Genomic DNA, 18,503 nt, shown 5'->3' with positions numbered 1-18,503 from the left:
TCAGGATGGAATCACACTTTAGATGGAGCAAGAAATGAAGAAGAATTCTGTGTCGAGTGGTAATGGTAGGGAAATTTAAGCAGGCAGAATAAAATTACTTAGTTGGAATTGGGTCAGAACCCCAAGACTAACAACTATACTGACACTAGACTATTCTGAGAAAGGCTAGTGGTTCTTTATTGAATAAACCCATTCTGACTCTTGGCAGAAAGATGTGTCTACTGCTTGCATATTATACATCCATCTATTTTCCTTCACATATATTTGTTATGTATAAGTCTTAAGAATATTTAAAACATTTTGACCCAGAAAAAATATATTTGTTCTTCTAAACTTGCATTAGACTGTATGTATTTACTAACACTATTCCATACACTTCCAAGCTAACCCTTATAGGTTACCATTTCCATATCAGCAAACCAAACCCAGTGTCTCAGAAACCAGTGGTTTCTAAACGTTATTACACAATTATATTGACTGGACAACCAGTCTCTTCCCCATTTCTCCTAAGTCATCTGCTGCACCCCTGGCCCATACACCTAGACCACAAGAAGACTGGATCTGGACTTCCATTTTTGTTGTTGGTGAGAAAACGGGGGCTTTAAAAGTCATTACTTTTAAAGGCTAACTAATAACATCATCATAGTGTAAAAATTTAGAAGATTTAAAACTTTATAAAAAATATAATGCTCATAATAGCACCTTTGGGACTAAAAATGTATGCGTCAGACACTTAACCCTTCATGTTAGTATAACTTTTGAATGACTAAGCCGTTGAAGATCAATGCAAGACTCAGCAGAACTAAATATTCTCAACTCTTGACTTCACTGACAGTTAAAAGTGCATTATCATTTTCTGTACTCATTCATTTGATCAGCCAACATATGCTGAGTACCTGTGAGATATAGGACTCTGTACTTGATACCAGACTTCAGGAAAGACAGACAAGCAACACTTGCAATTATCATTCAGTGTGATGAGGGCTAAATAGGAAACATGTACCAAGTGCAATGAAATCTTGAAGAAAGAGCATTTAAGTCAGTCCGGGCAGGGAAAGGGGAGCAGAGATAACTGGGGCTGGGTTTTTGAAGTTTGCTAGAATTGCTAGAAGTCAGTTAAGTAGAGAAGAAAGACTGAGGGAGGGTGGGGAAGGGTGGGGAAGAGTGTAAGTTGGACTATTAGACAAGGAGAACAGCAGTAAGAAAAAACAGGGAGATGGCTGGACGCGGTGGCTCATGCCTGTAATCCCAGCACTTTGGGAGGCCAAGGCGGGCGGATCACGAGGTCAGGAGGTCAAGACCATCCTGGCTAACACAGTGAAACCCCGTCTCTACTAAAAATACAAAAAATTAGCCAGAAGTGGTGGCAGGCGCCTGTAGTCCCAGCTACTCGGGAGGCTGATGCAGGAGAATGGAGTGAACCCGGGAGGCGGAGCTTGCAGTGAGCCAAGATCATGCCACTGCACTCCAGCCTGGGCAACAGAGCGAGACTCCGTCCAAAAAAAAAAAAAAAGAAAAGAAAAACGAGAAAACAAGGAGACAGGGAAAAGTGTAACAACCGCAGGTGATGAGAGGTCAAGTTCCAAGGGAAAAGAATAATAGGTTAGACACCTAGCGGAAACATCCAGTGAGCAGCTGAATATCCATGTCCTGGTTTAGAGAAGACAGTTGGGCTCTAGTGCAGATTTATGATGAAAAGGAGTGACTATTGCCTAGAAACTTTCTTTCCAATTCTGCCAATATGTTTTTCAGCATTCTTGGGAATAATGCCAACAAAACAAATTGATAATATAAATCATGTATGTGGATGGCATATACTTATACAAATCTAATTTACAAAATCATATGTGGCACAAATTAAGCAACCAGTGATATGTTCTGACAGCCCTTTTCTTGTAATTTGGCCCCATATTATTTTGCTCAATCACTTCCTGCTCCTCAGTTTTCCTTCTCTGCAAGTTTTACCCACTTACCTTACCCTTTACACTTCTTGCTTTCTCTCCCTTCTTGCTTTCACCTTTCTCCCTGTGATGGTTAATACTGAGTGTCAATTTGATTGGGTTGAAGGATGCATAGTAATGATCCTGGGTGTGTCTGTGAGGGTGTTGCCAAAAGATATTAACATGTGAGTCAGTGGACTGGGAAAGGCTGACCCACCCTTAATCTGGGTGGGCACAATCTAATCAGCTGCCAGCATGGCTAGAATAAAAGCAGTCAGAAGAACGTGGAAAGACTAGACTGGCTTAGCCACCCAGTCTACATCTTTCTCCCATGCTGGATGCTTCCTGCCCTCAAACATGAGACTCCAAGTTCTTCAGCTTTGGGACTCGAACTGGCTTCTTTGCTCCTCAGCTTGCAGATGGCTTATTGTGGGAACTTGTGATCATGTGAGTTTAATACTTAATAAACTCCCCTTTATATATACATCTATCCTATTAGTTCTTTCCCTCTAGAGAACCCTAATACATTCCCTGTTCATATTACACACCAGTTATCTAACCACCGGATTCTCCTGTTTTCATGTGCATCACATTAGGATCTTCCTAAAGTAACAAGTTGATATGGTCTGGCTGTGTCCCCTCCAAAATCTCATCTTGAGTTGTAGCTCCCATAATTCCCAAGTGTTGTGGGTGGGACCCAGTGGGAGATAACTGAATCATGGGGGCAGTTTCCCCCATACCGTTCTTGTGATAGTGAATAAGTCTCACCAGATCTGATGGCTTTACATAGGATTTTCCTTTTCACTAGGTTCTCATTCTCTCTTGCCTGCTGCCATGTTAGATGGGCCTTTCACCTTCTGCCATGATTATGAGGTCTCTCCAGCCATGTGGAACTGTAAGTCTATTAAACCCCTTTGTCTTTATAAATTACCCGTCTCGGGTATGACTGTATCAGCAGCATGAAAATGAACTAATACACATGAGTTGTCATGTAATGGATTAATCTCAAATACCTCTTTTTAAATTTTACCATGGATTTGAAGAATTGCTAAGAGCTTCTTCCTCTCAGCTTCCACAATACTTGATTATCTCTATACTTGCCTTTTGTGTATGGTGGCATTGAGCTCTTTGAAGCTAGGTACTAAAAATTATCTTTTACCGTCTAGTGACTAGAACAACATCTAATGCATAGCAAATACATATTTTCAACAACAAATATATGCTGAAAGAAAGGATGAGAGGACTTCAGATCCTTGTGTGCATAGCAAATGCATAGATGGAAGCTTCACAGGAAGGGTAACGACCTACTTCCAACTCCAGGATCTTGATTAGATGTAAGGAACAAACTTCTGACCTTGTCATATCTTTATTTATTTATTCCTTAGCACAGGCTGCATGCAGACCAAAGAGATTCAATAAGTGAATATCTAACTGCTTCTAAATATTTCACTCTTAACCCATTAAGAAATAAATTAGCCAAATGTAGAATGCAACAGAAGCCTTGGTTTTGCCTAACATGTTAGATCCTTTGTCATATCAACAAGGGGGTAGAGAGGGAGGAATTGATGATATCTCTTCACTGCAGATGTTGGAACCAGGGTATGTGGAAGATCAATGACTAAACTTTAGGTCTCTACCCAGTCTTCTGCCCACCAGACCTCAATGCCTATTGATGGAGGTCCTAGGATGATGGTAGGTTGCCATGGGAGACAATAGTAGCAGCAGCCACAGACTCAATTTCAAATGACAGTGACACATACACTCTACACGCAAGACACAGTTCTCTGGTGGTGTCAAAATCAATGGCGTTGACTATTCATCTTCCACCTGTGTCTTTTATTACAATAAAAGCTTACTCTAGATTGCCTGGTGCATTTTTTAAAAGCTTGCTGCCAGGCTGTAAATTTCAGAGCTGCCTTGCAGGGTTTCTTAGACAAGTTCAATACTTCCTAGAACACTGACTTCACACAAGTAAAGGGAAAAGGGAAAAGTAGATTTTCTTTTCTGGCTAAGAGCTGGAACTCTTCAAAAACCTGGGAATGCTTCTGCACTCCCAAAGGTGTGCCTAAGATGTCCTAAGTCAAAATGACTACTATGATTAACCTATTTATTATTTTGACATGCTAGCAAAAATGAGAGGGAAGAGCCATTTTCTCTGCTTTTATCTGGCTTGGATAACCATGTTACTGGGATAGAAGAGAAAAATTGATCGAAAGCAGAGGCACAGGGGTATAAAAACCATCATGATCTTCACACAACCCTTTTGAGTTTCTGTCACCATTCCTTTTAATGGATTTGTGTTATGCTAAAGGGCAAAGGTCATTCTAAAATAATGAAATGTCAAAGTCAACAGAGGGTGAATTGCGTAGCAGGTGTTAAACAAATGTACAGTACTTTAAATATTTACATCTGCAAATGGAAGTCATATTTCTATCCTGATTACTTCCTAAGGCTTTTATCTACTGAGAGAGAGAAACTAGTGAATTCCCCTGATCCTGGGCTTCCCAACTCTTCTCCAAGTCTTCTGAAACTCCAGGACCCTGCCCTTCCTCTTGTTTACAAATGAGGCTACTTTCTGAGTCTTAGTTTAGAAATCGGTAAAATGGGTTGTTGAGAAGGTTAAATGAGACAACATATGAAGGAAGCAAATCCAATGCTTGGCATGTGATTGGCACTAAGTGAAAGTTATTTTTATTCCCTTTTTATATGTTCTGTCAACGGCCATATAGTTAGGCAGAGAGATGGGCAATTTTCATTGTTAATGTCTGGTATATTACACAATGTTTTGTTATTACTCTCAATCTCTTTGTAATTATTTGTCTTTTGCTCTCTGTTTTACATAAACAGAATTTGATAATTCAAGGGAAATGAAAAAGAGATGTGATTAAATCCTATTTTACATTATTATAGGCAACAATTTCTTCCCTAGATCACATCTGTTAGCTCATTAAAAAGTAGCCTTTCCTTACTCTAAGCATGTTTCAAGTTTACCTTTAGACCAGTGATTCACTCTTTTTTTTTTTTTTTTTTTTGAGATGGAGTCTCACTCTGTCACCCAGGCTGGAGTGCAGTGGCATGATCTCATCTCACTGCAATCTTTGCTTCCTGGGTACAAGTGATTCTCCTGCCTCAGCCTCCCAAGCAGCTGGGACTATAGGTGTGCACCACCACACCCAGTTAATTTTTGTATTTTTAGTAGAGACGGGGTTTCACCATGTTGGCCAGGCTGGTCTCGAACTCCTGGCCTCAGGTGATTCACTTACCTTGGCCTCCCAAAGTGCTGGGATTACAGGTGTGAGTCACCACACCCGGCCCCTGGACCAGTGATTCACTCTTGACTACAATGAGAATCACTTAGAGACTTTAAAAATTCCCCATGCTCAGACTGAACTAGGTAAGTCAGGATCTTGCATGTGGACCCCTGGCATCAGTGTAGACACGCTGCTCAACTCACTCTTGCCTCTGGACCTCTTATGCTCATTCCAAATCCAAATATCATATACTTCCACCAATAATTAAATAAACATCTGTTGAGCAAATACCATATGCCCAGCTCTGTGCTGAAACATTTCAGCTGATGAATTTGCTCTCTATTTCACAGAAAAAATAGGGGCCATTAAAATGCCTCCCAAGACTTCTTTGCCTCAGCTCCTTATAGATCCCACTTCCTCTCCTCCCTCTGCAGGGGACTTTGTTCCTTCAGTCACTCTGTTTCCCTTAGGCATTTGAACATGTGCAAACATCTTCAATTTAAAAACAACTTGAAAATCTACCTCTTATGCCCTATTTACAGGCAAGCTCCTGAAAAAGAACAGCCTACATCCAGGTCTTGTTTGTCTCCCAATAATTTCTTAATTCATATTCATCTGGTTTTGGCCACAAACTGCTCTCACTAAAGTACCAACAACTGATTAATTGCCAGTGTCTGTCCTCTCTGTCACACTGGACGCTACTGACTTGTGCTTCACATTCTTCTGTGTGTCATGATGGGGCTCTACGTCTCTGTCTCCTCCTGCCCATCTCTGGTCACTTCTTGTTTATTTGTTCATTAGTTATTAACTATTAGTGTGCTCATTTCTTAAGCATTAGCTCCTCCAGGGTATAGGCCTGAGCCCTCTGTATATACCCTCTGGGTAGTTTCACCCATACCCATTAATCCATTTTTCATTTTGATTTTTAAAAATTTCTGTTTCTACTGACCTCACACGTAAACATTAAATCCTTATTTATAGGTAACCAACTAGTAGACAGTCCCCCGCAAATGTCTTGTATTTGTCAATTATGACCTGCGCAAAAGAGAACATAGCACTTGCTCTTCCTGCTGAACCCATTCTTCAAATAGCTTCCTCTTTTTCAAGAACAGTATCATACCCTGTTGCCCAAACCATTAACAAATGCTCTTTCCTTTTCCTTATTATTATTGCATTTTTGAGATGGAGTTTCACTCTTTTGCTGAGGCTGGAGTGAAGTGGCGTGGTCTTGGCTCACTGCAACCTCCGCCCCCTGGGTTCAAGTGATTCTTCTGCCTCAGCCTCCCAAGGCAGCTGGGATTATAGGCGCCCACCACCACGCCTGGCTAATTTTTGTATTTTTAGTAGACATGGGGTTTCGCCATGTAGGCCAGGCTGGTTTTGAACTCCTGACCTCAAGTGACCCACCCACCTTGGCCTCCCAAAGTGCTAGGATTACAGACATGAGCCACTGTGCCCGGCGCCTTTTCCTTATTTTCATAATCAATCTAACACTAAGGTGTTGCTTTCCAAATTTTTTTCCCATACACCCACTATTTTAGTTCTAGCCTGAATCATATGATGATATCTGAACAATAATCATAACCCTCCAACTTGTTTCTAGTGTTCCGCCCTTCCTCCCTTCAACCCAGCCTCCACCATGCTCCCAACTGATAGGTAGAAAACTCAGATCTGATCTGACCCCTTCTCTTCAGTCAATCATTTAGATTGCTGGCAACTCCTTCAAAAGATCAGTAGTCACCAGGCCCTATGATGTGGCTGTGGGCTCTTTTCTCCCTGCAGATTCATATGCTGAAGTCCTAACTTCCAGCACCTCAGAATATGGTTATATTAGGAGATAGAGTCTTCAAAGGGCTGATTAAAGTAAAATGTGGTCATATGGATGGGCCCTAATCCATTATAACTGATGTCCTTATAAGAAGAAGAGATTAGGATGCAGACACACAGAGAAGGAAGACCATGGAAATACACAGGGAGAAGATGGCCAACTATAAGCCAAGGTTGGTTTCAGAAGAAACTAACCCTACTGACACCTTGATCTTGGACCTGCAGACTCCAGAACTGTGAGAAAATAAATTTCTGTTGTTTAAGCCACTCCAGTCTGTGGTACTTTGATATGGCAGCCCTAGCAAACTGATATACATACTACTCTTAACTGATCTTCAAAGCACAGCTCGCATACTTCTGAATCCTCAGGCTGAGTTAGGAATCCCTTTTTTTGAGCTCTGCTTCTGTGTTCTAACAATAACAAACAAAACAGCAATAAAGACCAGACCATGGCAGCAGGTGTCACTTCTGAAGCACCTGTGATGTGCTCGATGTGCTCTATATTCAGTACTTTACAGATGCTTTATCACTTATAAAACATCTGCAACAGGTTAAGAACATCCCGTTTGTCCCTAAGTTTCAGTGAGATTAAAGATAGTACTAAAAAAAGGGACTTAAGTAGATACTATATACCCATGTACACCGTAACATCATTCACAATAGCCAAAAAGTACAACACAACGTCTATTGGTAGATTAATGATAAAATATCGTGTGCGTGTGTGTGTGTGTATGTGTGTGTGTGCATGTGTGTATACACACAATAGAGTATTATTATTCAACCATAAAAACTCATAAGATTATGACACATGCTAGAATATGAATGAACCTTGAGAACATTTTGCTAAGTGAAATAAGCAGGACACAAAAGGACAAATACTATGTGATTCCAGTTATGTGAGGTAATTAGAATAGGCAGATTCATAGAGATAGGAAATAGAATGGCCGTTGCCAGGTACAAAAAGGAAGGGCAACAGGGAAATGGGGAATTATTTTTAATGGGCACAGAGTTTCTGTTGGGACAATGAAAAATTCTGGAACTGGATAGGGGTGGTTTACACAACATAGTGAGTATTCTTAATGCCACTGAATCATACACCCAAAAAATCGTTAAAATATTTTTGAAAAGTACAATGAAAGCTAGCTTTTAAAAAAAGATAGTGCTAAACCAACCAATGCTAGCATGTGAGCAGCCCAGCCTAGAGTTGTCTAACTGGATCACCTTAGAGACTACCAGCCCACTCAATAATCATTTCCCCCATCTTTCATGTTAATGGAACCCTAATTTGTTCCAATAACCAAACACACTTCAGCCCAGAAAAATTCTGGTTAGTCTAAGCCTATCATGGAAATCTCATTCTCCTTTCTGGTTATTGGTTTAGGGGCAGGCTTGTAGCTGTCTGGCCAATGACACATAAAGTAATGTTTGCTCAGGGCTTCTGGGAAGGTTTCCAGTGTGGCAGGGGCTTTGGGGAAAGTTTCCAATGAGAAGGGGGCTTCTGGGAAAGGTTTCCAGTGAGAAAGGGATTTCTGGGGACTGTTTCCAGTGTGCTAGGGGCTTCTGAGAAGGTTTCCAGTGTGCTAGGGGCTTCTGGGAAAGGTTTCCAGTGAGGAATGGGTTTCTGGGAAATGTTTCCAGTTTGTGAGGGGCTTCTGGGAAAGGCTTCCAGTGTGGTAGGGGCTTCTGGGAAGGGTTTCCAGTCCCACCCTTGTTACATCTCTGTTTGATGCCTTGAGAAGCAACAATCATTTTGCAGGCATGATGGTAACCTAGCCTGAGGATACCAGAACAGAAAGATGAGAGGAGCCTGAGTCTTCCATGACATTGTGGAGCCTCAGAAATAATCAATGTTAATATCACTTTGTCTCCATTATCTTGTTTACTCTACAGAAATTATTATTGCAACGAAACCAGCCTGTGTCTGTGAATGGACATAGTTCAGTGTTGTGCCTCTAAGCCTTTGTCATGTTTGGAAAAAGGCAGTCAGGCCATAGATGTTTGCTGAATGCGTGAAGATACCTCTATCCTAACAAAGTTAGAAATATAATGTAAACGAAGAGGCAAGAAGAGTATGCTGAAAACCTTTGTGGGAACAACAGAAGATACTGGATAGAAAAAGCAACATCATATTTAAATTTGCAATTATTGGTGTATGTTTTAATTGATCAAAACCCAGAGTCTTCTTTTGGTGTGAAATATATTATTTAAGGTAGCACATGGTAATTCAACTTTGAATTCTTATGCTTCACTTACATTTATTTCACCTGGAAAGTGAAATGATAGCTATGGCCAAAGAGCACATGTTTAATAATGCCCAAGAAATCAGTGCCAATTTGATTCCAACCAAATGTTTGTCGGCCCCGGGGAGTTGTTCCGTGGTCAGAAAAATGCAGTCAATCCTCTGCGGGGCTCACCTGCATCAATTATTACTTGCTGGGTGTAAAGACATGTTCTAGAAAATAAATATTTGCTAACTATGACACTTAACTGTCAACAAAAATTCTAGAAACAGCTATGGCTTTGTATATGATCGCCTATGCTAATCTTGGTATGTAAAATTTCAAGTCTTTCAATATTTTACAGTTTTATCATATCTCTACCCTTCTAAAAAGTATGAACTTTCATATTCTTTGCAATAACCCAACTATATTGGGATTCTCTGCCTCATGCAATGTTTATTCCTTATTTAATATTTGTACTTAATGCTAAGGAAGGAAGTGTAGTGGTTATATGCATTTGGTGTGTTCAAGTCACTCTACCCACTCTTTGTTGTCTGTCTCTTGTTAGTCTATCTTTTCTGGTTTTTGACTTAGTTTCTCAATTCGGGAAATGGGGTTAATGATCTCTTTTGCCAGGGCAGTTGTAGTATTACAATAAAATGATGTATCTGCAACATTTAGCCTTATTTCTGCCATTCAATAAATGAGAAACCAGCTGGCTGGCCTCACAGGGGACCCTGCACTGGTCAAGTCACCGTGTTCAAGGGTCTGTGTGTTCCTCAATTTGCAGATCTAGAGGCTCGATTTGGTCTATTTCTCAGGGTGGTTTGGTGATGAGGGAATACTAGGGGGAGAGCTGGTTGTCTGACAGAAATACTTGTGGGGTTCAGATTCTAATTATTTCTAAGAGAGGGCTGACAGTTGGACCAGGGCCAGGGCGAGTTCTTGACCGCAGTGCCTTGTCCCTGGACAAAGTATGGACAAGCACTGTGAAATTAACAGATACCCAGGAGACTCGCATTTCATCTAAGATCTGATCTACCCACTCCTGCTCTGGATTGCCAGATTTGCTGTTCTTCATATATGTAAATAACTTTGATTAGGACATAGCTCCCTGTTCTGTGTGCTTTGGGCCTAGGAAAATTTTGTTTCTAAAGTGCCTTTTGCATTTGTATGATCTCCCATGTTATGTGTTGATTTTTTGTCATTCAGGATGCCCCTGCTGTTACTGCCCTAAACTCTCTGCAGGCCAGGGTGATACTAGAGCTGTAAAATCATAAGCTAATCTAAAGACTAAAAAGAGAACAAATCAGTTAGGGTCTCCCTAAACTCTCATAGTAGCTATATGTCAAAAGAAACACTTGTTAAATGAGCTTTTCTAGTGAGGAGAATGCTTGAGTTCTTTCAGATCAGAAAAGAAAGCCTAAAACACTTTTAACTTGCAGACTCAACAGAATCTATGAAAGAGAAACAGATGAAAGGCAGATTGCTGTGCTGTCCTGGTGCTTTTTAGTATGTGATTGACACAAAGGAAAAAAGAAATTTTGTTCAGTCTAAAAAAGAACTTTCTTTCTTAACAATTACAGCTCCCTCCACCTATAATGGGTTGCTTGGTGAGTCATCAAGATCTCTGTCTCTGGAAGTATTTGGGGAGGAGATGGGAATTAGGATTGCACAGCCCTGCCAGGTCCCTTTCCAATCCACAAGTCTCTATTTTAAGACCCTTGAGGTTAAATCCTGTAGAATAGAATCTAAGAACTACAAGACTTTGCAGTGCGGCTGATATGAGTTTATGTCACTAGGAAAGATGTCTTGGAGAATGTAGTGCCTGAGCTGGACCTCGGAGGATGATGATGATGGAGATGGGAGGACAGTAGCAGATGGGCCACGCCATACATTGAGATGAAACTGACAAAAGTACAGTGCTCTGCCCAGTCTCCTTGCTCTTGGTCTGTTCCTGGCATCTTGTGGCAAGATGCTTCTTTCTAAATCATTGTTCTCACTGTATTTCTCTTTAATACATCTTATGCACCCAGGAAAAACATGAACACTCTTTAGTTGCCTTTCAAGGGTCCCCTCATTCTGCTCCAGCCCATTTTTCAGAATTTAGTGCATACTACACTGAGACACAAATCTTCTCTACCACTTGAACTCCCCTGGCCTGTTACAGGAACTAAATATTCCCTGACATGGCCCACACTCCACAATATTTGCTCCTTCTTGGCTACTGTCAGATTTGGAAGAAAACATCAAGTTTTATGTCTGAGATCCAAAATCCAGTGTGATAATGATTTCAGGCATGATCCAATAGATGTGAAGTCTACACGTCTCTATCTTTACTGACTGTTTTTTTTCCATTTTGATTTTGTCCAGTGCTTCTTAACCTTTTATATGCATATATCAGTCAGTTGCAAGTTTTGATTCAGGTGATCTGCCATGGGACCTGTGATTCTGCATTTCCTGTAGATTCTCAAGCAATGTGGGTGCTGCCAGTCCAGGGATCACACTTTGAGTAGCAAGGCTCTAGGGTCAAACACACCTTCCTCCCCTTTGACCAAATGGCCTCACAAGTTGATTCCCTCTATGATCCAGGGCATTTATTTCTTATTTTCAATACAAACTGATGCCCAGGTCTCAATCCTTTTCATGATAAGTTCTTCCGAGTCTGTAGAGCCCTCCTGGCTAATGAGGCTTCTGTCCTGATACTCCTGACCTTTCTGCTCCACTGCTGTCCTGGCTGGAGCTGAAGTTATGAGGATTGATGAGGCCCCAGAGCAGGTGACTCTATAAGGAAAAGAGCAGGAGGCTAAGGATCATGTCCCTTAGATAGAAAAAGAGGAGGGACAATTTAGAGAGAGGAAGGAAAAGACAGAGGGATGCTGAAACCAAGTATTTCAAGAAGTTCAGCTTGTCAAACCATCCCTCAAGTCCTTCCACACATGGCTTCTCTTCTCTGTGACCTTATCCTCCCTGTTTCTATAGTGGTAAAATTTTGAACTTGATTGTATACTGTATGTCATTTCCAAAATGGGATTTAAGATGGATTATAAGCTGAAGGGTCTATAAAAGAGGTCGGTATTTTTAATGAACCAAAAGTTGTCTTTTTATTCTTTTTAAGGAGAGAAATCTGCATTATTTGGTTTGATCACAGACATGACCTTTGATTATTATAAGGTTCTTTGATTATAAGTCCTTTCCTCCACTGTGTTGTAAACTCCTAGCCAGTCTTAGTTTTGCACTAAAAGGATCAATTGCTTCCCTATTTTCCAGCTTGGACATGGCTGGGATTCTAACAACTGCTAATAAAATAATTTCTGACTTGAACTGGTAACATTTACTACCTGTTCTGCATAGCACTAAATTTTCAAGTGGAATAGGAATTTTTTGGGCTTCTTAAACATTGATGAAAATTACTGTTGACTCCTTTGGTAACACCTCTTTGTTTCAAATGCTTTCCAGATGTTCTAAATGATTTCCTAATATTTATATGTAAAAACTTAGAGCATAAGGAGCTTTTGTGATGATTCAGGGTAGGCTTATGTTGCAGATGAGGAGACTACAGAAGGTTAAAATGTTACTCTGAAAATCACTGATGAGCAGTGTTTGGAACCCGTATTTAATATATTACATATTTGACTACACTGTATTTCATTTTAAAATTTGAGCTAAGAATTTTTACTTTCTGGGTCAAAAAAGATATTTTTTTGAAAGATTCAAATTACATTTTTTTCTTTAGTAAAACATTCAGTGGCTTTGTATAGCAGTTTTTAAATTCAGCATTATGTTTCCGTTACTCCCAATCATTCTAAAGTGATCAATGACATCAATCAACTGTTTAAGGTTATTAAACTTTTATTATTTTTATTATTATCATTATATTAAGTATGTTTGTAGCACAGATAAGGTGTGTGTGGTTTATTCTATGGATGGTGATAAAGTAAAATGCTGGGATATGTTTGGAATATTGCATTTGTAAGAAGCTTAATGTTACTTTGACCCACACTGAATAATTCAACAGGGTATGATATATCAAAGGTAGAGGCAAACAAAATCTCAATCCAGATGACTAGAGAAACATTTCTTCAATGAAGTACTTTGAAAATAACTTCAGAAAGTCCTTAATTACTTGGAAGTATCACTGCAAATGGAAAGTCATAGGCTTTTTGGCAATTTTTTGTCAGATGCTATAGCTATTACCTACAGCTCAGGAAGAAAGGCCAGTACATGCCAAAGGCACTTTAAGAATATGACTCGATACATTTTATAATCATTTTAATCCAGGGCCATTAAAATGCTCTACAAGGGACAAGAGCTAGGTTCTTTATTTCTTTGTAAATGTTAATGCATTTTCACTCATTGTGTCATGGTTGGGAAGGAAACACCACTCATGGCTCATGGTGCTAAAGATGATATAGGATCAATGAAAGACTAAATCATCAATACATCAATCTGTGTGCTACCAACCTAAGAGACTAATGTAAAAATTAATGACCTTTAAAATTCAAGGAATGTGCATATGTCAATCTAATTGAAAGAAGAATTGATAAAGTGTTCCATCATTTACTGTCACAAACAGGAAGGAGAGATTAATGACACATGTTGATCAAATGCAGCACTTAAAGAGTAAGATATCATTTTGCCATCATCACAAGCCCTGATCTAGTCTTGGGTTTCTTTTGTACGAAGATTGGAGGGGGAATATGACTAACCAGATGTAATAAGACTACCATGACTCTCCAGATACATAAGAAAAGTTTTCTATGATCGAAAACACACCCACTCAGCAGTTTGTATCAAGATTACAGATTCATCTTGGGAACAGGGAAGCTCACAAAGACTCCCACATCTTAAAAAGCAAAAAGGCCTCTTTAGTCTGTTATTTTCTCAACTCATGGGTGCAAAGAATATTATTTTGACATCATGATAGCTTTGTTTTTATTCATGAAACTCCTCTCTTATTAAATAAAAAAAAAGAAGAACCGTTGAGATAAATGCAGTATTATTACAGGGCAGTTCTCAATGTCAGTATTGCCTTTGACTATCTAGGTTATAGAGAATCAACTGGAGAAGGGGGCACAATGTACAATCTAGGAAGATAGTCACTTACAATCATTTTAAATAACACCCTTCTTTTCCCAGCAGCTGCCTTGGGAACACAGACCACCCTCTTATCTCTTGTAACCCTTCTCATTTAGTGAGCATCAGAAAGTAATTTTCTGTAAGTGTGGAAGAGATTATATGTTGAACATACACTGTGTGCAGATATAATGCATTATTTCTTACATATACTCTCTACATACCTCTGGAGATTCACAGGAGGGAGTTTTTCCAGCGTTTGCAGAAAGAATCGCTGAATTCCCTTGAGCTTCTTGGCCTCTTATCATTCCTGACACCAGTCTAAACTTCACTGAAGCTTTTCCTTCAGAAAACTGCTTTTTTTTTTCTTTTTTATTCTGGATGTCCCTTTATCAGCCACCCCCCTCCCCCAGAAAACTCTAATTATCTTTCACTGGAAACAGCAGGCTTGGGGTTTCTAGAGAGCATATCATAACCTTGAGTCCCATTTCTATCCATTTTAGTTGCATTTTTCCTCTCATCGCAGTCCATTTACACTTGCCCTATCATTTATGGCTTTTGGACTTACAGGCCTGTGGTTGTTCTGGGGCAAAAGAAAGTCTTCATTTTTAAAATTTCTTGAAATTCCATCATTCAACTTATAAACATATAAGCTATCCTCATGATTAATACTAAAGATAACACACACTAAGAGACAACTTTTGTTGTTGTTGGTGGTGGTGGGTACAGGGAGAGCAGCAAAAAGTAGTACTCTACAACTTGTGTCTTATTTTGCCATCAATTTCAGCATTGAAATCTCCATTATCTGACATATATAGCTTCCTATTAATTTAGCTTTAGTGAAGGTCTAACCAGCACGGGGGCACATAATAAAAATCTCCTTTTATTGCATAATCACGACAAAATAAATATGAGAGCCAGCCTAACAAAAACAGACATCACCAGAACCAAGAAGTTGGGCTTTTATGCATGACCTGGTTGTCGAACAATCTTATTACTCAATATCATAATTAATAAACTGTTTAGCAGCCAGTATGGAGGGCTTTGCAAAGAACTCATAAAGGACACATTCACAAAAGTAGTATGATGAACAGTTCTGCTTCTAAATCAAGGTTTAATATAACAAAGTCACAGAAGAGCCTTGATTCCAGACACCTGGGTGACAAATCCCTCTTAGGATCAGGGAAGTGAGAGGAAATAAGTATGGGACATTGAAGGCCACCCAAGGAGCATTACAGCAGTCTCATCTCTAGAATGACAAGAGTTCCACAGTTGTTAGCGGTGCCAGGAGAACATCGGGAAAGAAGCCAGAGCCTACTGGGGAACTAACTAGACAGCATGCATCAGCCAGGCCAGGGATGAAGAATGTGTCCTTGAGATTAATGTTTCACAGCTGTGATGTAGACCTAGCTACAGGCATAGTCGATGGATTTTGCAGCAGGAGACAGATGAGAAATTACAGCATCCAAAAGAGCCTGTTACACCAAATCAATGATAAATGTACATCCATGAGACAATTGGTGGTGAAAAAAAAAAGATAGCATCCCTTAGCTCTGATTTTTCCCTTCATCCAAATTTTGCAACAGTTTTTTTTTTTTTTTTTTTTTTTGCCTTTTAGCTTTCTAGGAACACTTTATTCAGCTGAAAAGAACAGCAAGGCACCACTTCAGTTATTTTCACAAGTTGTAACAAAGGACGTGACAACGGCACCCTTAATTAATCTTTGTCCTGAGACTGATAAAATAATAAGGTGAAAAACAATTTCACTTTTCAAACCCACAAGTTCTGGGATTTGGGGGCTTTGTATAGTCTTTCTCAATTCTGCTGGCAAACTAATCAGTCCTTGTTTTTTTTTTTCCTTTAAGTTCTGGGATACAAGTGCAGAACGTGCAGGTTTGTTACATAGGTATATGTGTGCCATGGCCGTTTTCTACACCTATCAACCCATCATCTAGGTTTTAAGCCTTGCATACATTAAGTATTTGTCCTAATGCTCTCCCTCCCTTTGCCCCCCACCCCCTGTCTGGCCCTGGTGTGTGTTGTTTCCCTCCTTATATCCATGTGCTCTAATTGTTCAACTCCCACTTACGAATGAGAACGTGCGATGTTTGGTTTTCTGTTCCTGTGTTAGTTTGCTGAGGATGATGCATTTTGGTTTCATCCATGTTCCTGCAAAGGACATGATCTCATTCCTTTTTACGGCTGCATAGTATTCTATGGTGTATATGTACCACATTTCTTTATCCAGTGTATCATTGATGGGCATTTGGGTTGGTTCCAAGTCTTTGCTATTAATTTGAACAAGTTCTATACTTCTTGGTCAGGCTATTCCATCTCCCCTATTTACTTAACATGGTTTTAAATATTTTCTCCTTTTCCTTCTGCATCAATGTCGAAAATCCCCTCTATGTCTGAAACTTTAAATTGCTCTTGCACCTTTAAGAGGAATTTAAGAACAATTTTATGACAAATTTCAAATATATACAAAAGTCAAGCCAGCAGTATAATGAATTGTCATGTACCTTCACCCAGCTTAATCAATTACCCACTCACGGCCAATCTTGTTTTATCTACAACCCCACTGCCACCTCTCCATATCCAACTTCCCCATTCCCAGATTATTTTGAAAGAAAACCCAACCTTTCCATTATTTTTCTCACAGGGGAGTTGTAATCAAGTCTCCTTCAGGAAACTGGTAGTTTTGTTTGCAGTTTTACTTTTTCTACTTCTATTGGGAGAAAAGGATATTTGGGGATCTTTCATTATTTACTTCTTGTCCATTCTAATTATAACTAAAATCACAATTATAGAGTTAAGATAATTGTTAAAGACATGCATTTGAGCATAATTTCAGATAAGCAAATACAGTAGTGATTCAAAATATTTAACCACTCTTTGGCTGTAATTGACCATTGATAAAATATTTCCACATGGTGTGAAATAAATGTAAGAAAACACAGCACTCAAACTACACAGACCTTCTATTAAGGCCTTTTCCACAACTGTATTTGATCTCTTGATATTCCCTTCAAAAGATGTTACATTTCACAGCGATGGACTCCTGGTGTGATTTGTCCCTTTAAGAATCTGCCTTGTGTTTACAATCAGTATCAAAAGATTAAAATTAAAGTGTTTGCTGCACATTCAATTTATTTCCCAGATTGAATTGTAAATTATATACGCAAAGACTTTCTCTTAAAGTCCTTGTTCATCCACAGTGCTTAATATAGTGCTTGGCATTTATTAATGCTTAACAAAGGCTTGTCGACTTATTGATCTATGTTGCTTCTCATCATAAAACCCAAGTATGTTTTATAAAATGACAGATTCTTTAATATAGGAAGAGCAAATATGTGTTGCCACTAGACATTTCCTGTCCGCATGGCAGACATCTCGAATTTATCACTGCACTCTTTTCTACTAACTTGGGATGCAGCCTCAGCATCCTTGAGGTTCAAATTGCAACTTACCTCCTACCCGTGCTCTAACATTGTTTAGAGAAGAGATTCAAATCATTGGGCCATCAAGCTTGTCAAACGCTGTTCTGTTTTAAGTGTTCTGCAGGTCACTTACACTACTCCTGTTTGTTTTAGTCTGTTCGTTCACTCCAGGGGACCTGTATTGTGGTCAAAGCCTGGTTTCCATGATGGGGTTGGTATGAGGAGTCAAATTCTAATTCCATTACTCACAAGCTGGATCATTAGCTTTTGTTTTTTCCTCCATAAAATTTGGATAATAACATTCTCCTCTTTTCAGAGGGGTTTTGTGATGGTTAGATGAAATGATTAATCTAAACAGCTTTTTAAACTGTGAAAATCTATGCAAGTGTCTGTTAATATAAAAGATATCTTAGGGGTCATATAAATAAGCACAGATCTTTGTCCAGGATAAGCCTCTACAAACTTAATGAAACACCAGTTTCCAAATTTATATTCACTCACCTATCCCTTTGAGTCTCTCTTTTGTATGATTGTTTTGTGGCTCAAGATTTATAGGGGATCACTTCAAGATGTAATCTGAGGTCTAATGAAGTGCGATTACACTCTATTGTTATCAGCCTATGCTGAGGAGCAGGGTATGGGATCAAATCGATAGGATAGAAAATTAGATAGGAAGCACAATGAAAAGTGTGAGGTTAAGGGAACATTTTATAGGGTTTTGGGATACAGTTGCTGAGACTACTTTTAAAA

General features: G+C 39.4%; 1 protein-coding gene across 2 annotated transcripts in view; it reads right to left on the bottom strand.

Annotated features, from left to right (window-relative positions):
- GPC6 (glypican 6) overlaps window positions 1–18,503 on the bottom strand; it is a 1,199,462-nt gene that overhangs the window by 145,198 nt on the left and 1,035,761 nt on the right. The gene's annotated exons all lie outside the window — the stretch shown is intronic.

Source organism: Gorilla gorilla, chromosome 14 (genome assembly GCF_029281585.2).
Source record: "Gorilla gorilla gorilla isolate KB3781 chromosome 14, NHGRI_mGorGor1-v2.1_pri, whole genome shotgun sequence".
Classification (NCBI taxonomy): Eukaryota; Metazoa; Chordata; class Mammalia; order Primates; family Hominidae; genus Gorilla; species Gorilla gorilla.
Note: the sequence above shows the minus strand (reverse complement) of the source record. Positions and strands in the feature narration are given on the sequence as shown.